This window comes from Maylandia zebra, linkage group LG22 (genome assembly GCF_041146795.1).
Source record: "Maylandia zebra isolate NMK-2024a linkage group LG22, Mzebra_GT3a, whole genome shotgun sequence".
NCBI classification, from domain to species: Eukaryota; Metazoa; Chordata; class Actinopteri; order Cichliformes; family Cichlidae; genus Maylandia; species Maylandia zebra.
This window is the reverse complement of record NC_135187.1, coordinates 19815035-19834157: the sequence shown is the minus strand read 5'-3', so window position 1 is coordinate 19834157 and position 19123 is coordinate 19815035. Positions and strand designations below refer to the sequence as shown.

Genomic DNA, 19123 nt, shown 5'->3' with positions numbered 1-19123 from the left:
TTGTAAGATTCTATATTTGTTTTGTTTTGTTGGTATTGAATTGGGTATTAAGAATCGTGTAATTCTGTTGATCCCAACTACTAAATTTCTGTTATGAAGACATCCCTACTCCCCACTTGATAGTCATCATGGTATCACATTTGGGCCGTTATTGTAAAGTGATTTATCTAAATGAACTGCATCTATATCCTCACAAGTCAACTCTAATAAACACAGCATAAAGACTTCACTGAATTTTCCCCAAATAGGTTTTTAAACAGTCTTCTATCTCCCATAGATTTCAATTTCTTCAGGTCTTTGAGTGCTTTATCTTATATTGTCTCACTAAGCAGTTAGTTAGCTTGTAATAAATAACTTGTTATATGTCTGTGCTGCAATTATTACATACTGTAAAAAGTCAGTCGGCACCATTGTCAGGGTTTGTTCAACATCAAAGGTTTGAGATTATAAGACTCTAGCAACTACATTTTTTTTCCTTTCTTTGCTTACACCCCGTGAGTTTTCTGTGGAGCCGTTTATTTCTAATAAATATATTTAGAACATGACATTTAAATAGTGCTTGTGCATTTGAATACCTTACCTAAAGCCATTTTTACTGTTATGACTATAAATGTAGTCACATCAGTAGTAGTCAATCTGTCCCTTTAAGTATCCAGCCCCCTCTTTCCTGCTTCATTCTAACAGTCCAAAATATGTAAGTTGATTACACCCCAGACCCTGCGGGCCTACAGCCAGACCAGCCACTGGAGACTGGAGACATGCATAGCATAACTGACATTTTTATCTCTTTAACCAGAATCTCTAGCTGAGGTAATTTAAGGTTCAGAAACCGCTGTTATCAACCTCAGGATTTCATTGAGGTCCGTTTAAAAATCCCGATGGTGAAGTCTGAACCGACCACTGGTTGAGTATGCGGAATTTTCTTTGGAGGAATTTGTGATGGTACTGTGTTTTTATAATAATTCTAAGCATGCATCCCATTATTATTACTAAGGGTCTAAGCCTGCCTTCCACTAAAGTAGACGTTAAGGTCTCTTTGCTGATTGCACACGTCAGCAGTGGTAACCATCCGGCACACTGATGGGTTTCAACCCAGCTGGATCCCAGCAAACTTAATGTTTCCTACCGCTGCGACAGATTACAAGTTTGGATCTACTTTTAAAGACAATATTGGATCACAAAGTATTTCCATAACTCAGTCCTACTGTTCTGTTCTGTTTGGAATAAATAAGCTGTGGAGACTGTGTGTTTGACCTGGAAAGGCTGCTAAGAAGCCCAAGAGCAGAAGGTCACTCTCACACTCTCGCACACACTTTTTTTCCTGTAGCCAGCAGTGGAAAGGCTTCCGGGGTAAACACCTAATTGCGCGCCTCTTTTCTGTTTTAAAGCTCTCACCGCCGACCTTGGTGCTGACTGATATTGAGTTATGTAATGGGCGAGGATGGCATGTTATTTTTAAATCTACAGAGAAAAGGGATTGTGTTTGAACAGAGCACATCGCCTATTGTGTATCAGTAAGGAAAAAAAACAACGTGTAATAGTCACCTTATGCAACACCCTTGACAACGCGCACTGTAAGTGCTGATTTAAATATACACACAGGGGTATTTTTGATGATGCAGATCATGTTTCATAAGCGCTTACATATCCTAAAATATCACACTTTCCATTTAGATTGATCACAGAGCAGTGAGGAACCTCATTCATGATCAGTGGGTCACCATATTTATCTGTTCACTTCTCAGCAGTTTATGATGCATGGATGCTGTAAACACCTGATATAATTAGATAAATAAATACATTCAGTCATTACTCATTACATTGGTAAAGAGATGAAGGTACATACATAGCAACTTTTTGCATCTGTTATCGGGCCACTTCTCATTTGTTTGTCTATGTTTTAGAGTTGTGTTTAAAAGTATAATCATGGGAAGGAAGATTCAGAGCAAAATGTTAAATCCCCAACCAGTTGTTGAGTGGTTGCTGGTAGCTGGTAGATGAATTTGATTGCAAAGAGGTATACAGTGCTGCACCAAAAATCTCCTTGCAGTTGCTGTGGTTGCTAGACTGATTGATGCGGTTGTGACACCAGTTTGTCTACAAACGCTAACCAACCACCAAGTGGTAAGTAAACTTAAAAAACTGCAACACAAACCAGAACTGCCACCCTGTTTGCAACCAATTTCACCCAGTGACACCCAGCAACCACTTGCAAACCGTCTGGCAAAAACTGTTTTTTTCCTGACAACCAGAGGTTACCGGGAGATCACTGGCCAGTCTCCAGACCTGTGTAATTGAGCCTTCATATGATACGCTGTGTTAGCCTTGTTCAGTTAGTGCACTGAACAAGGCTAACACAGTACAGTGCATGACTTACTTTCTTAAATTCCAACATTGCCTTTTCATCCTCAGTTTAAAGTTGGCATGGGTTAAGCGCCTGAGCCATTTGCATTATTAAAATGTAACTGTTTTTTTTTTTTTCATGCATTACAGATAGAGAAAGGGCAGATGATAGAGTGACTGATGGTCTGTGAAGAGTGCTGACTGCAGCATTGTGCAGACAGATAACGATATGGGCAATTAAAACAATTTATCATTATACACAAAACAATAGTGTACAAGTGAGTTTCAATTACGCCAGAGTTTAAGAAACTTTTAGTTAACATAAATATTTGACCTTTCCCATTTTGAGCTTAAAAAAATGATATAAATAAACTTTTTAATACTAACTAAGCTCAATTTGTAATAATTTCTTCCTTTGTGTCACAGTAACCCTGTTAATTTAAATAATAGTGGGCACTTACTTACAGTTACTCATATTAAAATGAGAATACTGGTTATTAAATGTATTTGCATAAGGCTTTAGTGGTGACCTTTTCTCGATAGCTTGAGATTTGCCCCATAAGACTTTATTAATAAATTGAGCAGAGCATCACTCTGCACTCTCTTATCTGCATGTGGGTTGTCAGTCATCCAGGTCATGGCACTGCCTGTATCACTGAGAGGTGTGAACAGGGCAACCTCCAAGAGGAGAAGCCCACTATGGGTTAAATACCTGGGGCTCTATCAGTTTTTAAAATGAATGAAATGTGAACCTAAAAAATAAGCCGACTTGCCTCCATTTCAGTCGCATAAGACTCTTATCTGTGTCAACACGCCGATAATCAAAAACCCCAATGCACAATGGTGTCACTGCTCACTTTCTTCACATAAAGGGAATAAATAAAGCCTGAGAAAATAAACTGTAAGCATAATGGAACAAACATAAAACAGTCATGAAAACAGAACAGGCATAATTATGAACTGCAAGCTCTGAGCTTCCTTGACATGCACGCTGCAATATTAATAGATAAGTGCAGACTCTAGCAGACAAACATCTTCTTCCTGTCTTTCTTGATCATATTAAGTGCAGTAAGTGCTTGCATGCATATTTTTCTCAGCCTGACTGTGTTTAGATAAAAGAGCTGAATGCTTTCCTGACTACACATTACTGACACAAGACATCCATCCATCCATCCATTTCCTTCCACTTATGCGGTCCAGGGTTGCAGGAAGGCTGGAGACTATTCCAGCTGTTCTATCAAGGCAGAGTACACCCTGGACTTATCACTCATCTATCACAGGACCAAGATGCACACACTTAGACTGAATTAGGAAAAAACAAACAAACAAACAAAAACCACTTTTAATTGGTATTTAGATTATTTGGGTTTACAGTACACCTGTCTGGTGTGCTGCACACACAGGTTTAGTCAATTGCCCCTGAACCTGTGTGCTATTACTACTGTCAGACAAGCAAGGAGTCAGCAGCACATTAGCGTGTGCAACGATGTTCCAGTCATTGTTATTCATAAGATAATAAGTGGATACTTGCACAAAACTTGGCAGTGAAACTCAGCTAAAACACTGTATTTACATTTGACATTTTCTGCATTAAAATACGCCCAGTTGCGTTTGGACCAATTAAGGAGCTGCTGTCGAAAATTTTGTTCCTATTAATTTTGCTTCTGTGGTTTTGCAGACTGTTGCTGTTTCTGCTTCTGCTTCTTTTTCTGGCGGGTCACTTTGGGGTCACCACCACAGCAGATCGTCTGTCTCCGTCTCATCTCCACCCTCAATATTCTCTGTGGTCTAATCGGTTGATGACACACTGCTTTAAAAGCGTCATTTGTAGAAAAATAATGACGACTATATTTTTGTGTTCTAATAACATTACTTTGATTGACGCTGTCATCGCGTAACTGTAGATTATTGTTTATCTTGATGGTTTACAGACCTAGCATATGCATGCATGGAGCATTGTTAATGATGATAAGGACTGGCAAGATGTAATTCATTTCTTTGTCCAGTAAGAATGGTCTACTGGTGCACGATAACTCCATTACAGGTTATCTCTCTTTGCATTTTATCTAGTTTAGAGTCTAAAGCAGGAAGTCTGTCTTTCTCAGTGCCCCGTTCAAACCCCAGGACTTTCCTCTTTTCTTTTTCTTTTTTTTTTTTTTGCAGGCTAATAGCTTGTGTTCATTTACGGCTGTAGTTTGATCATGCAAGTGAAACGTGTTACTCTTCTTAAGTGGAATAAGTGTGGATGTGGCTTTGAATAATAGATGAACCCCCGAAGTGTTATGGAATTATCTTGGCCTGACAACCTCCTCTGCAAGCACAATGTGGGAATGTGCCGATTCATTTTATGTTTAAAAAAGAGAAAGTCTGTGAATAAGAAAAGAAGCTTTTGAAACACCAGTCAATTGGATGACGTCAGCACCTCCCTGACTTTATTTAAAACCTGCATTTGCTTTAAATTTTCAGTTAACGCTTTGATCTACAACCATGTAGAAAGAAGTGCATCCACAAGCTCACATTCCTCGCAAACAGTGGTTATCTAGGCCATGGTCATAGAGCTGCTGACTGATATCCAGCTCCTGAATTTTATAAACAGTAACACTTGTTTTGAATATTTGCCCATGTGTTGTTGTTAATCAACATCTTGCTGCTATGTATGTGAAAACTTCTGTTTACTTTTCAGAAATAGGTCAGCATAGCTGGTAAATGAAACAATCAGCTTTAAATTATTAGTATTCTAATATGCCAAATTCTTTGTTTTTCCGCTGAGTAATAGCTGCTTTTAAGCTCTCACAGTACTCTGCAAAAGTCTAGTCCATAGTTCTCCAGGCTTCATGAAGGACAGTCAAAGCTTTTCTTTGGATGCTGGCTGCTTTTTGTTCTGTTCTCCATTCTGATGATCCCACACTGCTTAAATAATGTTGAGGTCGGGGCTCTGGGGAGACCAATCCATGACCGATAGTGTTTCAGTGTGTGTTTTTATATCCAGCTATGCTTTTTCTGCAGTCTCTGTGTGTTTGGGATCATTGTCATGCATGTAAACTCTTCATCACCTCCATATATACCAGTGACAATTTGAATCAGACAGTTCAAACTTGGTTTCATTACTCCATAAGACTTGTTGCTGTTGATTTTCAGTTCAGTTCTTGTGTAATTTAGCATACCTCATCATTTTCTGCCTGTTTCCCTTCTTTGACAGTCACCCTTCCCCTGACACTATTTCTGATGAGGCTTCAGTGCACAGATCAACTGAAGGGCCACATGTATCCGGTGTCAGGTCTTCACTGGATTTTCCCCTATTTTTTAATTTTCAGCTACTGTTCGTCTGGTATAAACAGTTATTTATAGTTACTTCTTCTTTTGTCCTCTGTTTGTCCAGCTTCCTCAAAATTATTGAGGGCGCTCGGCAAACCATCCAAAAAACATACAAGTTTTTTAAGTGTACAAGCTTTTTAATAATAATAGGGAATCACCTTTTTGGTGTTAAAATACTATTTTATGCCTGTGAAACATTGTTATTTTTGAGACTGTTAGTAAATTCAGGTAAAAAAGTGGGGGGAAAATAAATGTATGTGATAGGCTGCTAGTTACAAAAGTCCCCAAAGATAGACACAAAACTAGCTCATCCCGTGGAGTTATGTGCTCTGATGTGCTTCAGTGTTAAGTGGCTTAATTTAAAAGACAAACAAAAAAAAACAACCTCACAACATTAAACTGACAATGCTCTGGTAGGAAAGTGAGTAAAAAAGGCTTTTTGAAAGTCTGCAGAACTATTGCTCAAGACCACTTTTTAAAAGAATTTCAAAAGCTTTTGGCTTTTGAAATTCTTTTAAAAAACCAGCTAAGGCTGAATGGCCCAAGACTAGAGCCACAAACAGAGGAGACTGCTTCAGTCAGTCTGCTGCTTTTGGATAAACTCGACACATTTCAGATCTAACACAGAGATCATAAAATCAACTAACCAAAAAAAAAATATGTATGTGTAAACATTGCAGCAGGTCAATCAAGAGTTTTGAGTATCGACCCCCTCGTCACTTACATGCTTAAATTTTGGGTGGTACCATTTAGCGCCTTTTCTGTTCTGTTAACGAGGAACATTTACGGGCGGCTTAAATTCTTGTTCATCATTACGTAAACGTCTCAAAACACTTGCACAAAATAGTTTACTGAAATGCTGTCTGTCCACATGCTCAGAAAGGTCCGAGCATAAATATTTCCACCTCGTTGTGGTTTTTTTTTCTTTCTTTTTTTCTTCCTTTTTTTGAGGTTGTGTAGGTTTGGACTTTTTGTTCCATTTTGGAAGAGGGATATGCATATTAACTGCATTTGTGGAAATATGCCAAAATGAGCTCGTTAGAGTTTGACTTCAGATCATAAGACTTTTAACTCTGAAAGAATGGGGTGGTGTAATTTCTTCAGTAGTGTTGTGCAGTTTTTGAGTTTTAGTCAGCAGATGGTGACATGGAAGAAATGTCACGTTCGCCAACCTCGACAGATATGTCGTAGCATCCTGGATGAATCATGAGGGCTTAAAGCGACTACAAAGTCAGGACATTCAAGGAGGAGTTTAGATAGTTTGGACAGATTAATAAAGCTCTGGCGTGCTTCTCTCTTTGCTAGCTTTCGTCCCTCTGTCACAGTTTGCTGACAGTCGGAGTATATCCCAGATATTCTTAGCTCTATAGCCAGGACATAGGTCCTCTAAATATTTTCACTTCCTCAGGTCAGGATAGTTTCCAAGTTAGGCTCTGACGGCACGGCCGATCACATGACCGCTCATTTCGCATGCAGGCCTGTCATCTTGGTCATATTTCCGTGTCTTGGAACATGAAAGACTTAAATGAGGATATGATATATTTCAATTGGCATGTTTTGTTTTCACCGCTGTGGCTGAGCTGAAATGTTTTCCCGCTTGGGCGCTCGCCTTTCGGAGGCTCCCTGGAAGAACCGAGAGTCCCGACTGTTTGTATTTATGGGGCTGACTCTAACCAAAGTTGACCTCAGCCTGGGTGGAGCAAACATCTGTTTTTTGTATGTGTCGCTTGCACAGATGGCCTGTTGAGCTCTCAGCTGGAGATGAAGATGTCATCGTCTTGCACAAGCTGTAAATGTTTAATTTAGGCGTTTGGCCTGATGATCAGCGATCTTTTGTGACAGTATAAAACATCTGAGTCACTCTGTTGTTGCAGACTGTGGTAATTAGGGGGAGCGAGAGGTGGAAGTGAAAGTGTGAGCTGCACTGGTTGATGATATCTGAATCCATACATGAATTCATCGTTACTCTCAGCCCATGTTTTAATGCCAACATTTTAGATGCAGCAGCAGCTTGGCTCTTGAACAAGGGCGAACCTTGCTCTTTATTTTTGGCGTGCTAAATGTCACTGATAGGTTAGCTGTCTACTCTGACATATACACACAGAATAAGTCTTGGGCTTAATTTGTTGTGCTTGTAGATGGCTATTAAGGCTTCAACAGTTTAGACTAACACAGTGGAGCTGGAGTAGGGGGGCACTGATGGCATATTCATAAGCTATAATTACCCTTAAGTAATCCAGTCACCTCACTGAGTGTGTTTTTAATTCCTAGGCTTGAAACAGATGCATTGTTTGTCTTTCCTTGCATGTGAGCTTTAAGTTTTCTCGGCTGTTGTCGTCTTATCTTTGAATTTACCGCTTTTTTTTTTCTTTAACAGACAGACCTGTTTCCTCCTCACTCGAAAAACGCCTACTTCCTCTACTTCCTCCTTCTGTCTCAGCACTCTGTCGGTTGTTCTTTTGCCTCAGGCGAAGCACTGCACAGACCGTGGTGAACTTTTTGTTTGTGGCTTGTGATGCTGAAGTCACTTTACTTGGAGGCAGATTGTCACACCGAAGTCGCCCTCTCCATCCTGTTATTGTAGTCGCATGCACAAGAAGCAGGTTGATTGGGAAGAAAGCTAAGAGTACTGGTGGATGTCTTGCGGGTGAGTCCTCAAGTCTTCAGTACTTTTCACTCTTTAAAAGGCTACACAGGATGCAGTAGGCCTCAGGGTGTGGCTCCGTGTGCTCCCCTGCCTCCTTTAATCTCCAGTGTGCCACCTCCTTAAGCACGGCCATTGTGCGGTAGGATGTTTGCCGTCTGGAGTGGTAAAAGTCTTGGTATGTCTGTTCCAAGAACAGGGAACTTTCGTGGGTTTTCCTCCAGCAAACCAAAGAAGAATTGCGCTGTCAAAGAACGGACGAGTTTAAAGACAGCTGAGCCTTGTGGCCTCGTAATTTGGTGGGATGGAAATGTGGTGTCAGTAGTTTATGATTTTGGATTGGCTAAAGAAAGTGTATGCTTACACAGCTGATAAATCTGCTGCATTGGAAAGTAATTACTTGGCAATATGAATGTTCCCTCACGATAGACATTAAGGATTAGTTTTGTGCTTTGGAGCCTAATTTTGCCTTAGATTTTTTTTCTATTTCTCTGTCTCTGTTTTTTTTGTCTCCTCATCACTAATAATTTCCGTGTTTTTATTACTTGGTTTTACAGAATATCATCCAAGTACCTCTAATTGTTTCTGATTCACTTGTTTACCTTAATTTGCCAGCTTGCTCTGCTCCGAGCGCTATACTTAGGCTATGTTTGTTCTGTGTTTGGTAGTGTATCATAGCTCCATGCTCATTTCTTTTCTTGTGTGTGTAGATTTATGTTTAAAAAAACACAGAGATGGTATATTGAGTGGCACATGTAAACTCATAAATGCAAAAGTCAGCTTGGTGTTAGCGGCATAACTGCCTTGAAAGAGATTGGCTGGCTGCTGCTGAGAGTTGCTACGAGCAGCTGGTAGCGACCTTTGACAGGATATCCTGCTAGTGTTGTGTGAGCGAAGGCGGTTTGTGACACAGAGGCCCGCTGAGAGGCACATGGGTCGCACAGAGACTTTAGAAATTTTAGAAAATGGTCTATTACATAATAAAAATATTTTTAAAAAATGACTTGGCTAGATTGTTTTCTTTGTCTTGCTGGTATGCGAAGTCCCTCAGAACGTGACGCTTCCTGTTTGTTTGAATCTTGATGCCACATTTCTCAACCCTGTCCCTAGCTTTACCCTTTATGTCTTTGTCCTTTATTTGAAGCCTTTTTCTCAGCCCTTTGTCTTCCAATCAGTGGTTTTTCCTGTCGACTGGGTGTTAGGTATACGTGTGTTGTGGAAGAATGGGAAAACAACTAAATAAGCATGAAGATTTTAAGATTAAGTGTACTCTTGCTGTTATGCCTTTCATGGCTCTTGGGACTGTGCTCTGTTTTGTGTTGACACTCTATTCATCAGTGATTCCCAGCCAGGCGAGTTTTCTTTTTTTTTCCAACCTCCTAAATGGTTGAAGTGTTTAATTTATGCCAGCAGTAATAGTGCAAATGTAACTGAGCTGTAATAACTACTATTATGCACACTTCTGTATCGTTAATTCAATCATATCAAGTTAAAGTAACATATTTGGAACATGAAGCGTCAGATGGTGTTCATAGTTGATTTACCTTAACTACAGGGTGTGTTTTTTATGTACGCTCACAATAAGTGTAACGTGAACATCTACTGTGTGTAGATGTCTAAAGGTGTCACCTTTAGAGCGACAATAACTCTAGGTCCTCTGCAGCACGACTGTGGCCTTTTGTCTCAACTCAAATAAAAGATGGTGGTCTATTTGAAGACACGCACACACGCACACACACACACACACGCGCACACACACACACGCACACATATATACACAGACACTAACCCCTGCAGCTAGGCGGGCCCTTTGTAGAGGCATCAGATGAAGAGCTTGAAGGGGTTCTTTTGAAATCCAGCCAGCACACAGACTAATACAGACACACCCACACAAAGACAAAGTTACTGATCTCTCCATATACAATTCTTGAAGCTCTCATGCGAAAGCAATAAACATGAAACCTCTCCCACACTAATAGTTCACATGATACCGTGAAACCTTGTGGTGCAGACACACTTCAGGCACACAAGAGCTTGGGTGACCAGATGTGTTATGATAGGATTTTTTTACATTTACATTGCGTTTTGCTTGGTCTTTGTGGATATAGGGGGATAAAAAGGTCTTGTTAGTACTTGCACGTTTTGGTTTTCTTGAAGCATAATTAATACTGTTCAGCATGTGCAGGTAAGCCCTGATTCAGACCGCTCCAATCAGTCCCTTTCTGCTCTTTTGTATGATGAAGGTGAGCGCAGTAAAGACCACGATGATATTATATGTCACGTACCAGCTATTTGCTGATAAGTTTAATAAATCGCAATCGGTCAAGCCCCACCCACCTGCTGTTCAAGCCTTCTTTTGACAAGGGTCAGCCAATCAGAATAAATGTGGCTGAAAGGTAGTGGGAATGGCTCTCGAACCAGGAGCTGGTCAGACGATAAGTGATGTGCTGTGCCAAGGCCTAGCGAAAGAAATGGGGACTTCTTTGAACTCTAGTAGAACCACAGAATGATAACAGATCTCCATTATGTAAGTTGTAAGAGGTTGAAGTTATAATGATGAGCAGTTAAGAAACTTGTTACAATCATGACAAGTAAGATGAGTCAAATAGAGAGTTGTCTTGGAGAGTGGAGAAATTTGGCTACATTTTTTACAACTTTAAATTATTTCTTTTTTTAAAAAAGAAAAAGGTAAATGCATTAATTATTAAACTGTGTATTTAACCAGACTTTAATAACCAAATAAAAACTATGTAAAAGTGTTACCCGATCAGACTGTGTAATGCAGGGATGGGGGCTTATTTTCCTAGGGTTCGGCCCTCCACAACAGTCCCAGTTTCTAATGTGCCCAGTCCTGATCCTGGGTGAGGGTGTTTGCACATAACAGCCTCCTCAGGTCGTGCTGCTTTAAATGCCACTTAAATGTCCGAGTTTGAGAGCGACACTGAGGTAAATGTGTTAAAGGCGTCTGACGTTCATCAAGTGCTGCTAGGCGACACATCACGGTGTTTAAAAAGTGCCGTCTCATGGTCTCTGTCACAACATTGACGCTCTCACAGAAAGTTTCTTGGTGGAGCAGCCCAGTCTCACCATACTCTAGCACAAGTCATCCTGCGGTCTGATACGTCCATATAATGCGATAATAACCCTTGTCTTTCTATTTTTAACCCTCTGTTTCTCCTTTTCTTTTGTTCTACTTTCTCAGATGTCTATAATGTGCTGATTTACTTTCTTTTTTGCTTTATTTCTGTTTTTTATTACATTTTCTCTGGCTTTCTATTTATTATCAGTACCCTTCATTTTAACTTTCTCTGACACGCTGTCGGCCCCGCTTTCATTTACGTTGCTTCTCGTAGCCTTCCTACCTCTGTTCCTACTCATGTTCCCTTGCCTTCACCTTCACCCTCCCCTCGTCCCTCCACAGATTGTGGGACCCTCCTATTACACATCATGAATTATTGAGGTGAAACCTAGTATTGCCTAACAAAACACAAGATTTCTCTCCCCTCTGTTTCCTCTGCTGTCATCATCTCTCTTCTCTTTACTGATGGCTTTGTTCCTTAATTTCTACCTCTGGCAGGTGACAGAATCACACAATAATAAACTGTTTAATGGACTATATGATTAAATTAAACTTATAAATGGAAAGATGCATAAATTGTACTTTGATAATTTCACAGTCTCAGTCTTTTTTTTGTATTTGTCATTTATTTGGGTTTAAATAATGTTCAAAAGCAAAACAGTCATAATCCTTTTCTCTGATTTTTTTACTTAAATCAAATAATATTCTCTCTCTAAAGAAAACTGGTACCCTCTCCAAAATTCCAGTATCAACAAGGCTCTAGCTTCTTCTGTTTATATGTAATCATGGGGAAGATAGATACTGTAACCCAGCACTAAATGCCTCCTGGTAACAGCAGGTGGGCGAGTGTATAAGGACAGATTAATTGCACACATGTACTTTCAAAGCTTACAATAACTTTGGGCTTGACTCTGGAACAGTTAAACTGCGGGTTCATTGTATAAGAGTCATGGTGCTGAATACAACGTGTAAATATGAAGATTGCACCAAGAGAATTAAAAAGAGAGCATCCAATAAGGCTTTTCTGGTCCTCGACTTACAGTACCATGTCAAATTCTGACCCTACATTCTGAATGTTGTGACAGAAACCCAGACTCAGACCGGTCAGTATATTTTTTTTCATCTTCTGTTGTCCAATTTTGATGAGCTTGTGCAAATTTCCCAGTTTTTCTTTGTTCTTAAACACTGCTCTCAGCTGACAGCAGGGGCACCCGGTGTGGTTTCTGTCCTGCAGCCCGTCTGCTTCAAGATTTGACGTTGTGCGTTCAGAGATGCTCTTCTGCATACCTTCAGTGGTTATTTGAGCAACTGTAGCTCAAAGATGTCTGGCCACTCTCCTTTGGCAGCAACTATCCAGAAAACTGCGGCTCAGTAGATAACAAAGCCAATCTGAGCCATGAGCTTCCGAAATATAAGCAGTATATTAAGCAGTATATTAAATGCCCGACCAGAGAGGAGAGGACATTAGACCACTGCTACAGCACGATCAGCGGGGCCTATCGCGCGGTGCCCCGCGCTTCACTCGGACTTTCTGACCACGTCATGATCCACCTAATCCCCGCGTACAGACAGAGGCTGAAGCTCTCCAAACCTGTCGTGAGGACAAAAAAACTGTGGAGCAACGAGGCTGTGGAGGAGCTTCGCACGTGTTTGGAGTCTACAGACTGGGACACAATGAAGGCTGCTTCTAACAGCTTGGACGAGTTTACGGACACTGTCACCTCCTATATCCACTTCTGTGAGGACAGCATTGTGCCATCACGCACCAGGGTGAGTTATAACAATGACAAACCCTGGTTTACTCCCAAACTCAAAAAGCTGTGGCTGGAAAAGAGAAAGGCGTTCAGAAGCGGAGACAGGGACTGCTACAGAGAGGCCAAGTACAGGTTCACTAAAGAAGTGGACATTGCTAAACATCAGCACTCTGAGAAGATGCAGCAGCAGATCTCAGAGAATGACTCGGCCTCTGTGTGGAAAGGTTTTAGGAATATCACAAACTACAAGCCTAAAACCCCCCACTCCACTGATGACTTGCTCTTAGCCAACACCCTTAACGACTTTTACTGCCGTTTTGACGAGCCATCAGGCAGCCTTCACACCTCCAACGGCCCCAACAATAGAGGCACTTTAGACACTAATTCCCCCACCTCTCCCCCCTCCATAGAGCCATCACCACCTTCAAACTGTTCACCTACAACACCCCCCTCCTCACCCCACACAAAAGAGGATTTCACACCACCTCCTCCCACCACAACTCTTCATATTCATGAAGCAGGTGTGAGGAAGCAGTTTAAGAGTGAATGCTCGGAAAGCTCCCGGCCCAGACGGCGTGTCTCCTGCCACCCTCAGACACTGTGCAAACGAGCTGGCCCCAGTGTTTTCTGGCATTTTCAACTCCTCACTGCAGGCATGTCATGTGCCTGCCTGCTTCAAGTCCTCTACCATAATCCCTGTCCCCAAGAAACCTAGGATCACTGGACTAAATGACTACAGACCCGTGGCTCCGACATCTGTGGTCATGAAGTCATTTGAGCGCCTGGTTCTCTCCTACCTCAAGACCCTCACGGCCCCCCTCCTGGGCCCCCTGCAGTTTGCATACAGAGCCAACAGGTCTGTAGACGACGCCATCAACATGGCTCTACACTTCATCCTGCAGCATCTGGACTCCCCAGGAACCTACGCCAGGATCCTGTTTGTGGACTTCAGCTCTGCCTTCAACACCATCCTTCCAGACCATCTCCGAGGCAAGCTTTCCCAGATGAATGTGCCTGATCCCATCTGCCGGTGGATCACCGACTTCCTGACGGACAGGAAGCAGCATGTGAGGCTGGGAAAGAATGTCTCGGACTCTCGGACCATCAGCACCGGCTCCCCTCAGGGCTGTGTTCTTTCTCCTCTGCTCTTCTCTCTGTACACCAACTGCTGCACCTCCACCCACCAGTCTGTCAAGCTAATCAAGTTTGCAGATGACACCACCGTTATTGGGCTCATCTCGGACGGGGATGAGTCTGCCTACAGGTGGGAGGTTGAACATCTGGTGTCCTGGTGCAGCCACAACAACCTGGTGCTGAATGCCCAGAAGACAGTGGAGATTATTGTGGACTTCAGGAAGCACACAGCCCCATTCCCCCCCATCATCCTGACTGACACCCCCATCACCTCTGTGGACTCATTCCGCTTCCTGGGTACCACCATCACTCAGGACCTGAAGTGGGAGCCCACCATCACCTCCGTCATTAAGAAAGCCCAGCAGAGGATGTACTTCCTGAGGCAGCTGAAGAAATTCAACCTGCCAACACGGACGATGATGCAATTCTACACCGCAATCATCGAGTCCATCCTCACCTCCTCCATCACCGTGTGGTACGCTGGAGCCACCATCAGGGACAAACAGAGACTGCAGCATGTTGTGCGCTCTGCTGAGAAGGTGATTGGCTGTAGACTCCCATCTCCGCAGGACCTGTACACCTCCAGGACACTGGGGCGTGCAGCTCGGATCTCAGCTGACCCTTCTCACCCTGGACACAGTCTGTTTGACCTGCTCCCCTCAGGCAGGAGGCTCCGGTCCATTCAGAATCAGAATCATCAGAATCAGAATACTTTATTGATCCCTGGGGGAAATTATTTTTTGTTACAGTGCTCCATTTTAAACCAACATTAAGACAAGACAGACAATACGCTAACTAAGAATAGTACAATATATACATATATATACATAAATACATACATAAGTCACTTATAAATAAATAGTTGGAAAAGAAACATGTGTAGCTGTAGCAGCAAACAGTGTGTTAAGTGGATGCGTTGTACAGGGAGATGGCCACAGGCAGGAATGATTTCCTGTGTCGTTCAGTGGTGCTTTTCGGTAATCTCAGTCTCTCACTGAACGAGCTCCTGTGACTGACCAGCATGTCATGGAGTGGGTGGGAGGTGTTATCCAACATTGTCTTTATCTTGGACAGCATCCGCCTCTTCGACACCACCTTGAGGGAGTCCAGCTCCATCCCCACAACATTGCTGGCCTTACGGATCAGTTTATTAAGTCTGTTGGCATCTGCGACCCTCAGCCTGCTCCCCCAGCATGCAACAGCATAGAGGATCGCACTGGCCACAACAGACTCATAGAAAATCCTCAGCATTTTCTGGCAGATGTTGAAGGACCTCAGTCGCCTCAAAAAATAGAGACGACTCTGGCCCTTCCTGTAAAGTGCACCAGAACCTCTCGCCATAAGAACAGTTTCTTCCCCTCTGCTGTTGGACACATGAACAATAAACGTACGACTGTTCCCACCACTAACTCATGACCCTACGCTGTGTTCACTGCATCATTCCATGTTTGGCACTGATCACCACCTGCACTCATGTATATATCTTTCTACGTAGCACTTTTAATTCTTATTCTTACTTTTATTTTTTCATGTCTATTTAAGCGCAATTTATGACAGCATGTTTGCACTGAAGCACCGCAGCAATTTCCTAATGTTGTAAACCTGCTCAACATTTGGCAATAAAACCCTTTCTGATTCTGATTCTGATTCTGATTTTGTACCATTCTCTGTAAACCCACGAGTTGGTTATGAGGGAACATTCCAGTAGATGAGCAGTTTCTGAAAAACTCAGACCACCCTGTCTGGCATCAACAACCATGCCACATTCAAAGGCACTTAGATCACCCTGCTTCCCCATTCTTATTCGCCTTGACCACGTCTACATGCCTGAATCCATTGAGTTGCTGCCATTTGATTGGACGATCAGATATTTGCATTAACAAGCGGTTGAATATATGTACCTAATAAAGTGGCCGGTGAGTGTATATGTATTATTTGGGTCAAATTCTGCAAAATAATATGTTTCTGGAGAGAGAAGCAGAGCACGGAGTGGAAAAAGAGGTCGATGAAAGCAATAAAACATCAGATGCGGTAGAAAAGCAGAGAAGAGAAAAGAAGCGGGGTCAGATCCAGAAGATAAAAAAAGATGGAATGAGCTCTTTATCCCGCTGGCCTGCTTAACCCTCTAGCAGAGTGTAAAATAAACACACTCAGTCACTCAAACTCAGCTAAACCAGGTTGCAGCAAATCACCTGCTCTGACATGATGAGCTGTGACAGCAGCTAGCGCGATAACAAGGTTCCATTTACAGTGTAAAGAGGCTGCAGCGAGATGCCAAAGTGACAGATAAGGGAATTGATACACAGACCACATGGCTCATGTAAATCATGATCTTTTGTAGATATGAAGGCAAACGTATACGGACGCCAGACATAATCCTGGTGTGAAAAGCTTGTTTCTAAGAAGCTGTTTGCAGGAGCGCGGCGTGTCGATCGCTAGAAAAACATGTTGATCGAATGAGTCCTGGACCACTTGTAGCTCTGGTGTGCTATGTGTGTTGAAACGTTGTGTTTCTCAATTAAATTGAAGCTTTAGATAATGTGTGCGTGTGTGTGGCCTGGTACGTGCACATGTGTGTATTTCCAATCAATATGCCTCAAGGCAGTCCATCTTTGAGTCATCTGAAGTTCTTGGAAGATGATGACAAGGTGCTGGGAACACACACATACAGATACAAACGCACAAACACGCACACACTTCTCATCCTTATTGGAAAAACAAATCCTGTGTCAGGAGAATGAGCTTGTGCTCTGACTTAAGGTACAAACAAGTCTCTCGAATTCTTCACTTAATGGATCTTCCTGTAATTTTTGGTTATTTCTTTGTGTTATCACAGCAGGGTACTCGGTGAACTGAGCCTAAGTCTTGGTGCAAACATATCACAGTAGCTATCTTTGGCATTTATGCACTCCAGTTTCATGTTACTCATCAGATCCTGTTATGTCTGTGATAACATCAACAGAAATATGTCCCAGTGGACTTTATTGTTTGCCTTTAGTTACAACTGGAAGTCCCAGAAATTGCACTGGTAGGTTTAGTTAAAGCAATACGAAACAATTACATTCAAATAAACTGCTTTACTTATTTACTTTTTGTGAGTGTTTTTAAAAGACAAAAAGGGGATTGTTGATTAGAGAAATTATTTAAAAACCCAACATTGCACTCTGGTATCCAGCCATCCATTTTTTTTATGGTTATCCAATTCATTATTCACATTTCATTTATTAGATGTTATAAATGCCAGTACCATCGAATATCATCAAATAGTTAATATAGGCTTAGAACCTAAAAAAACCCAACTGGGTTCTGTTGGGGGTCCCTGATATTTAGATAATGCTAACATGTTGGTGCAGAAAACAGTGTCAACTTAAAGTCTTAGATTCACTGTGATGGTGTGTTAACCTTAAAGGATAAAGTTTAGCATGTACCCTTCATCTCATGAGGGTCTTTAATGCACTGTGTTGTATGTGTGCTGGAATAATCAGGAAAACTTTGGAAATGGGAGCATCTGAAGAGCATGTGAATGTACAAGCTTTAGCTAATGTTATGGCTCTTCATCCAACAGCTGTTGAGATATTTCACTTAAACGTTGCTGTGATATTTTAACCTGAGGAAACTGACAAATTAAACAGTGGACTAACATTAAAATCACTGGAATATCAGGGCTAAAAATGTTGACGGCAGTCTCAAGAACAGCAGATTTCTAGCTTTCATTTTCTGTCTCTCTGTGACTTCGGGTCAGTTTTGAGAGGGATGATTATCTGTACATAGATGACTAATGCGAGTTTCTTTGTGTAATGCAACTGAATGAATCATACATGTGTTAGTACAGTAAGGCTCCTGTATTTGGGACATGTATTTTTAACATGGAAAAAACAGGATGAGCCTGAAATTAATTTTTTCTTCTTCTTTTCTTAAAAGGCACATTTTTGTGAACAAATAGAAAAGCAGGATTCAAGAATTCAGTTTATCCAGATGTTTACATAGATCTCTTTCAGTGTTGTCTTTCCATTTTGTTTTTCCTCATCTTTTGTGGCATTATCTTTTCTGCGTAAGGTTACAGAGCTGGAAAGCGGAGCAAAACACTAATTTACTGAACATCACTGAAGGCAAAGTGTATCAGAAAGTATTTAACATGCATTAAGAAACCGTTCTAATCTTCAGCAGGCACGCTTGTTCAACGCAGAGGGCTGGAGTGACTCATTTTTGTGAAGTTGTGACAAACGTGACTTGAGTATGGGCATGCAGTTTGGAAAGAAAATGCATCCACATCTCAAGCTATTGATGCAGCAGCTGCCATGGCAACGGGCCCTTGAATAAAGGCTATGTGGATTATTATGGGGTGAATCACACACAACGCCAGGCCGGTGTCCTTAAATTAACACACTCTCTTTAAATGCACACGTGCATAGATTACATGTGGTCAGTGTTTGTAAACACGTCTCCAGTCATCCATCCACAAGTGCTTTTGCCATGTGTATTAACACTATAATAACACCATATTCCGCTCAGCAGTTTTCTCCCAGGAATTAGTCTGAGCCAGCCATTATACAATATGCATTTTCAAATTAAATATGTAATCAGACTTCTTCACCAGGAACTAGGATTATCTGAGTTTTTTTAGACAAGCTGAGAAGGTAAATTATTGATGCCTTCCTCAGTTGATTATGCGGATTTCTATGCTACATTTTCCACTCGAGACTCGTCCACTGGCGGGTTTCATTAGAACCCCTGCAAGGACACAGAAGTGGTTTTGCTCAGCTCTCCCCGCACGGTTCCGGGTGACTCTGATTTGCCTTTCTTTAAGCTGTGGAAGCACAAACTGGCTTATCCACAGCCTTTCAGGTCGATCTG

At 41.7% G+C, this 19123-nt stretch overlaps 1 protein-coding gene across 5 annotated transcripts in view; it reads left to right on the top strand.

Annotated features, from left to right (window-relative positions):
* elmo1 (engulfment and cell motility 1 (ced-12 homolog, C. elegans)) overlaps nucleotides 1-19123 on the top strand; it is a 104397-nt gene that overhangs the window by 22087 nt on the left and 63187 nt on the right. The window contains exon 1 of one of the 5 annotated variants that reach the window (XM_023153912.3): nucleotides 8111-8305. The exons of the other annotated variants lie outside the window; for them this stretch is intronic. The gene's annotated coding sequence lies outside the window, so the exon portion shown is untranslated. Of the gene's footprint in view, nucleotides 1-8110; nucleotides 8306-19123 lie in introns of those variants that run through there. 5 annotated transcript variants of the gene reach the window in all.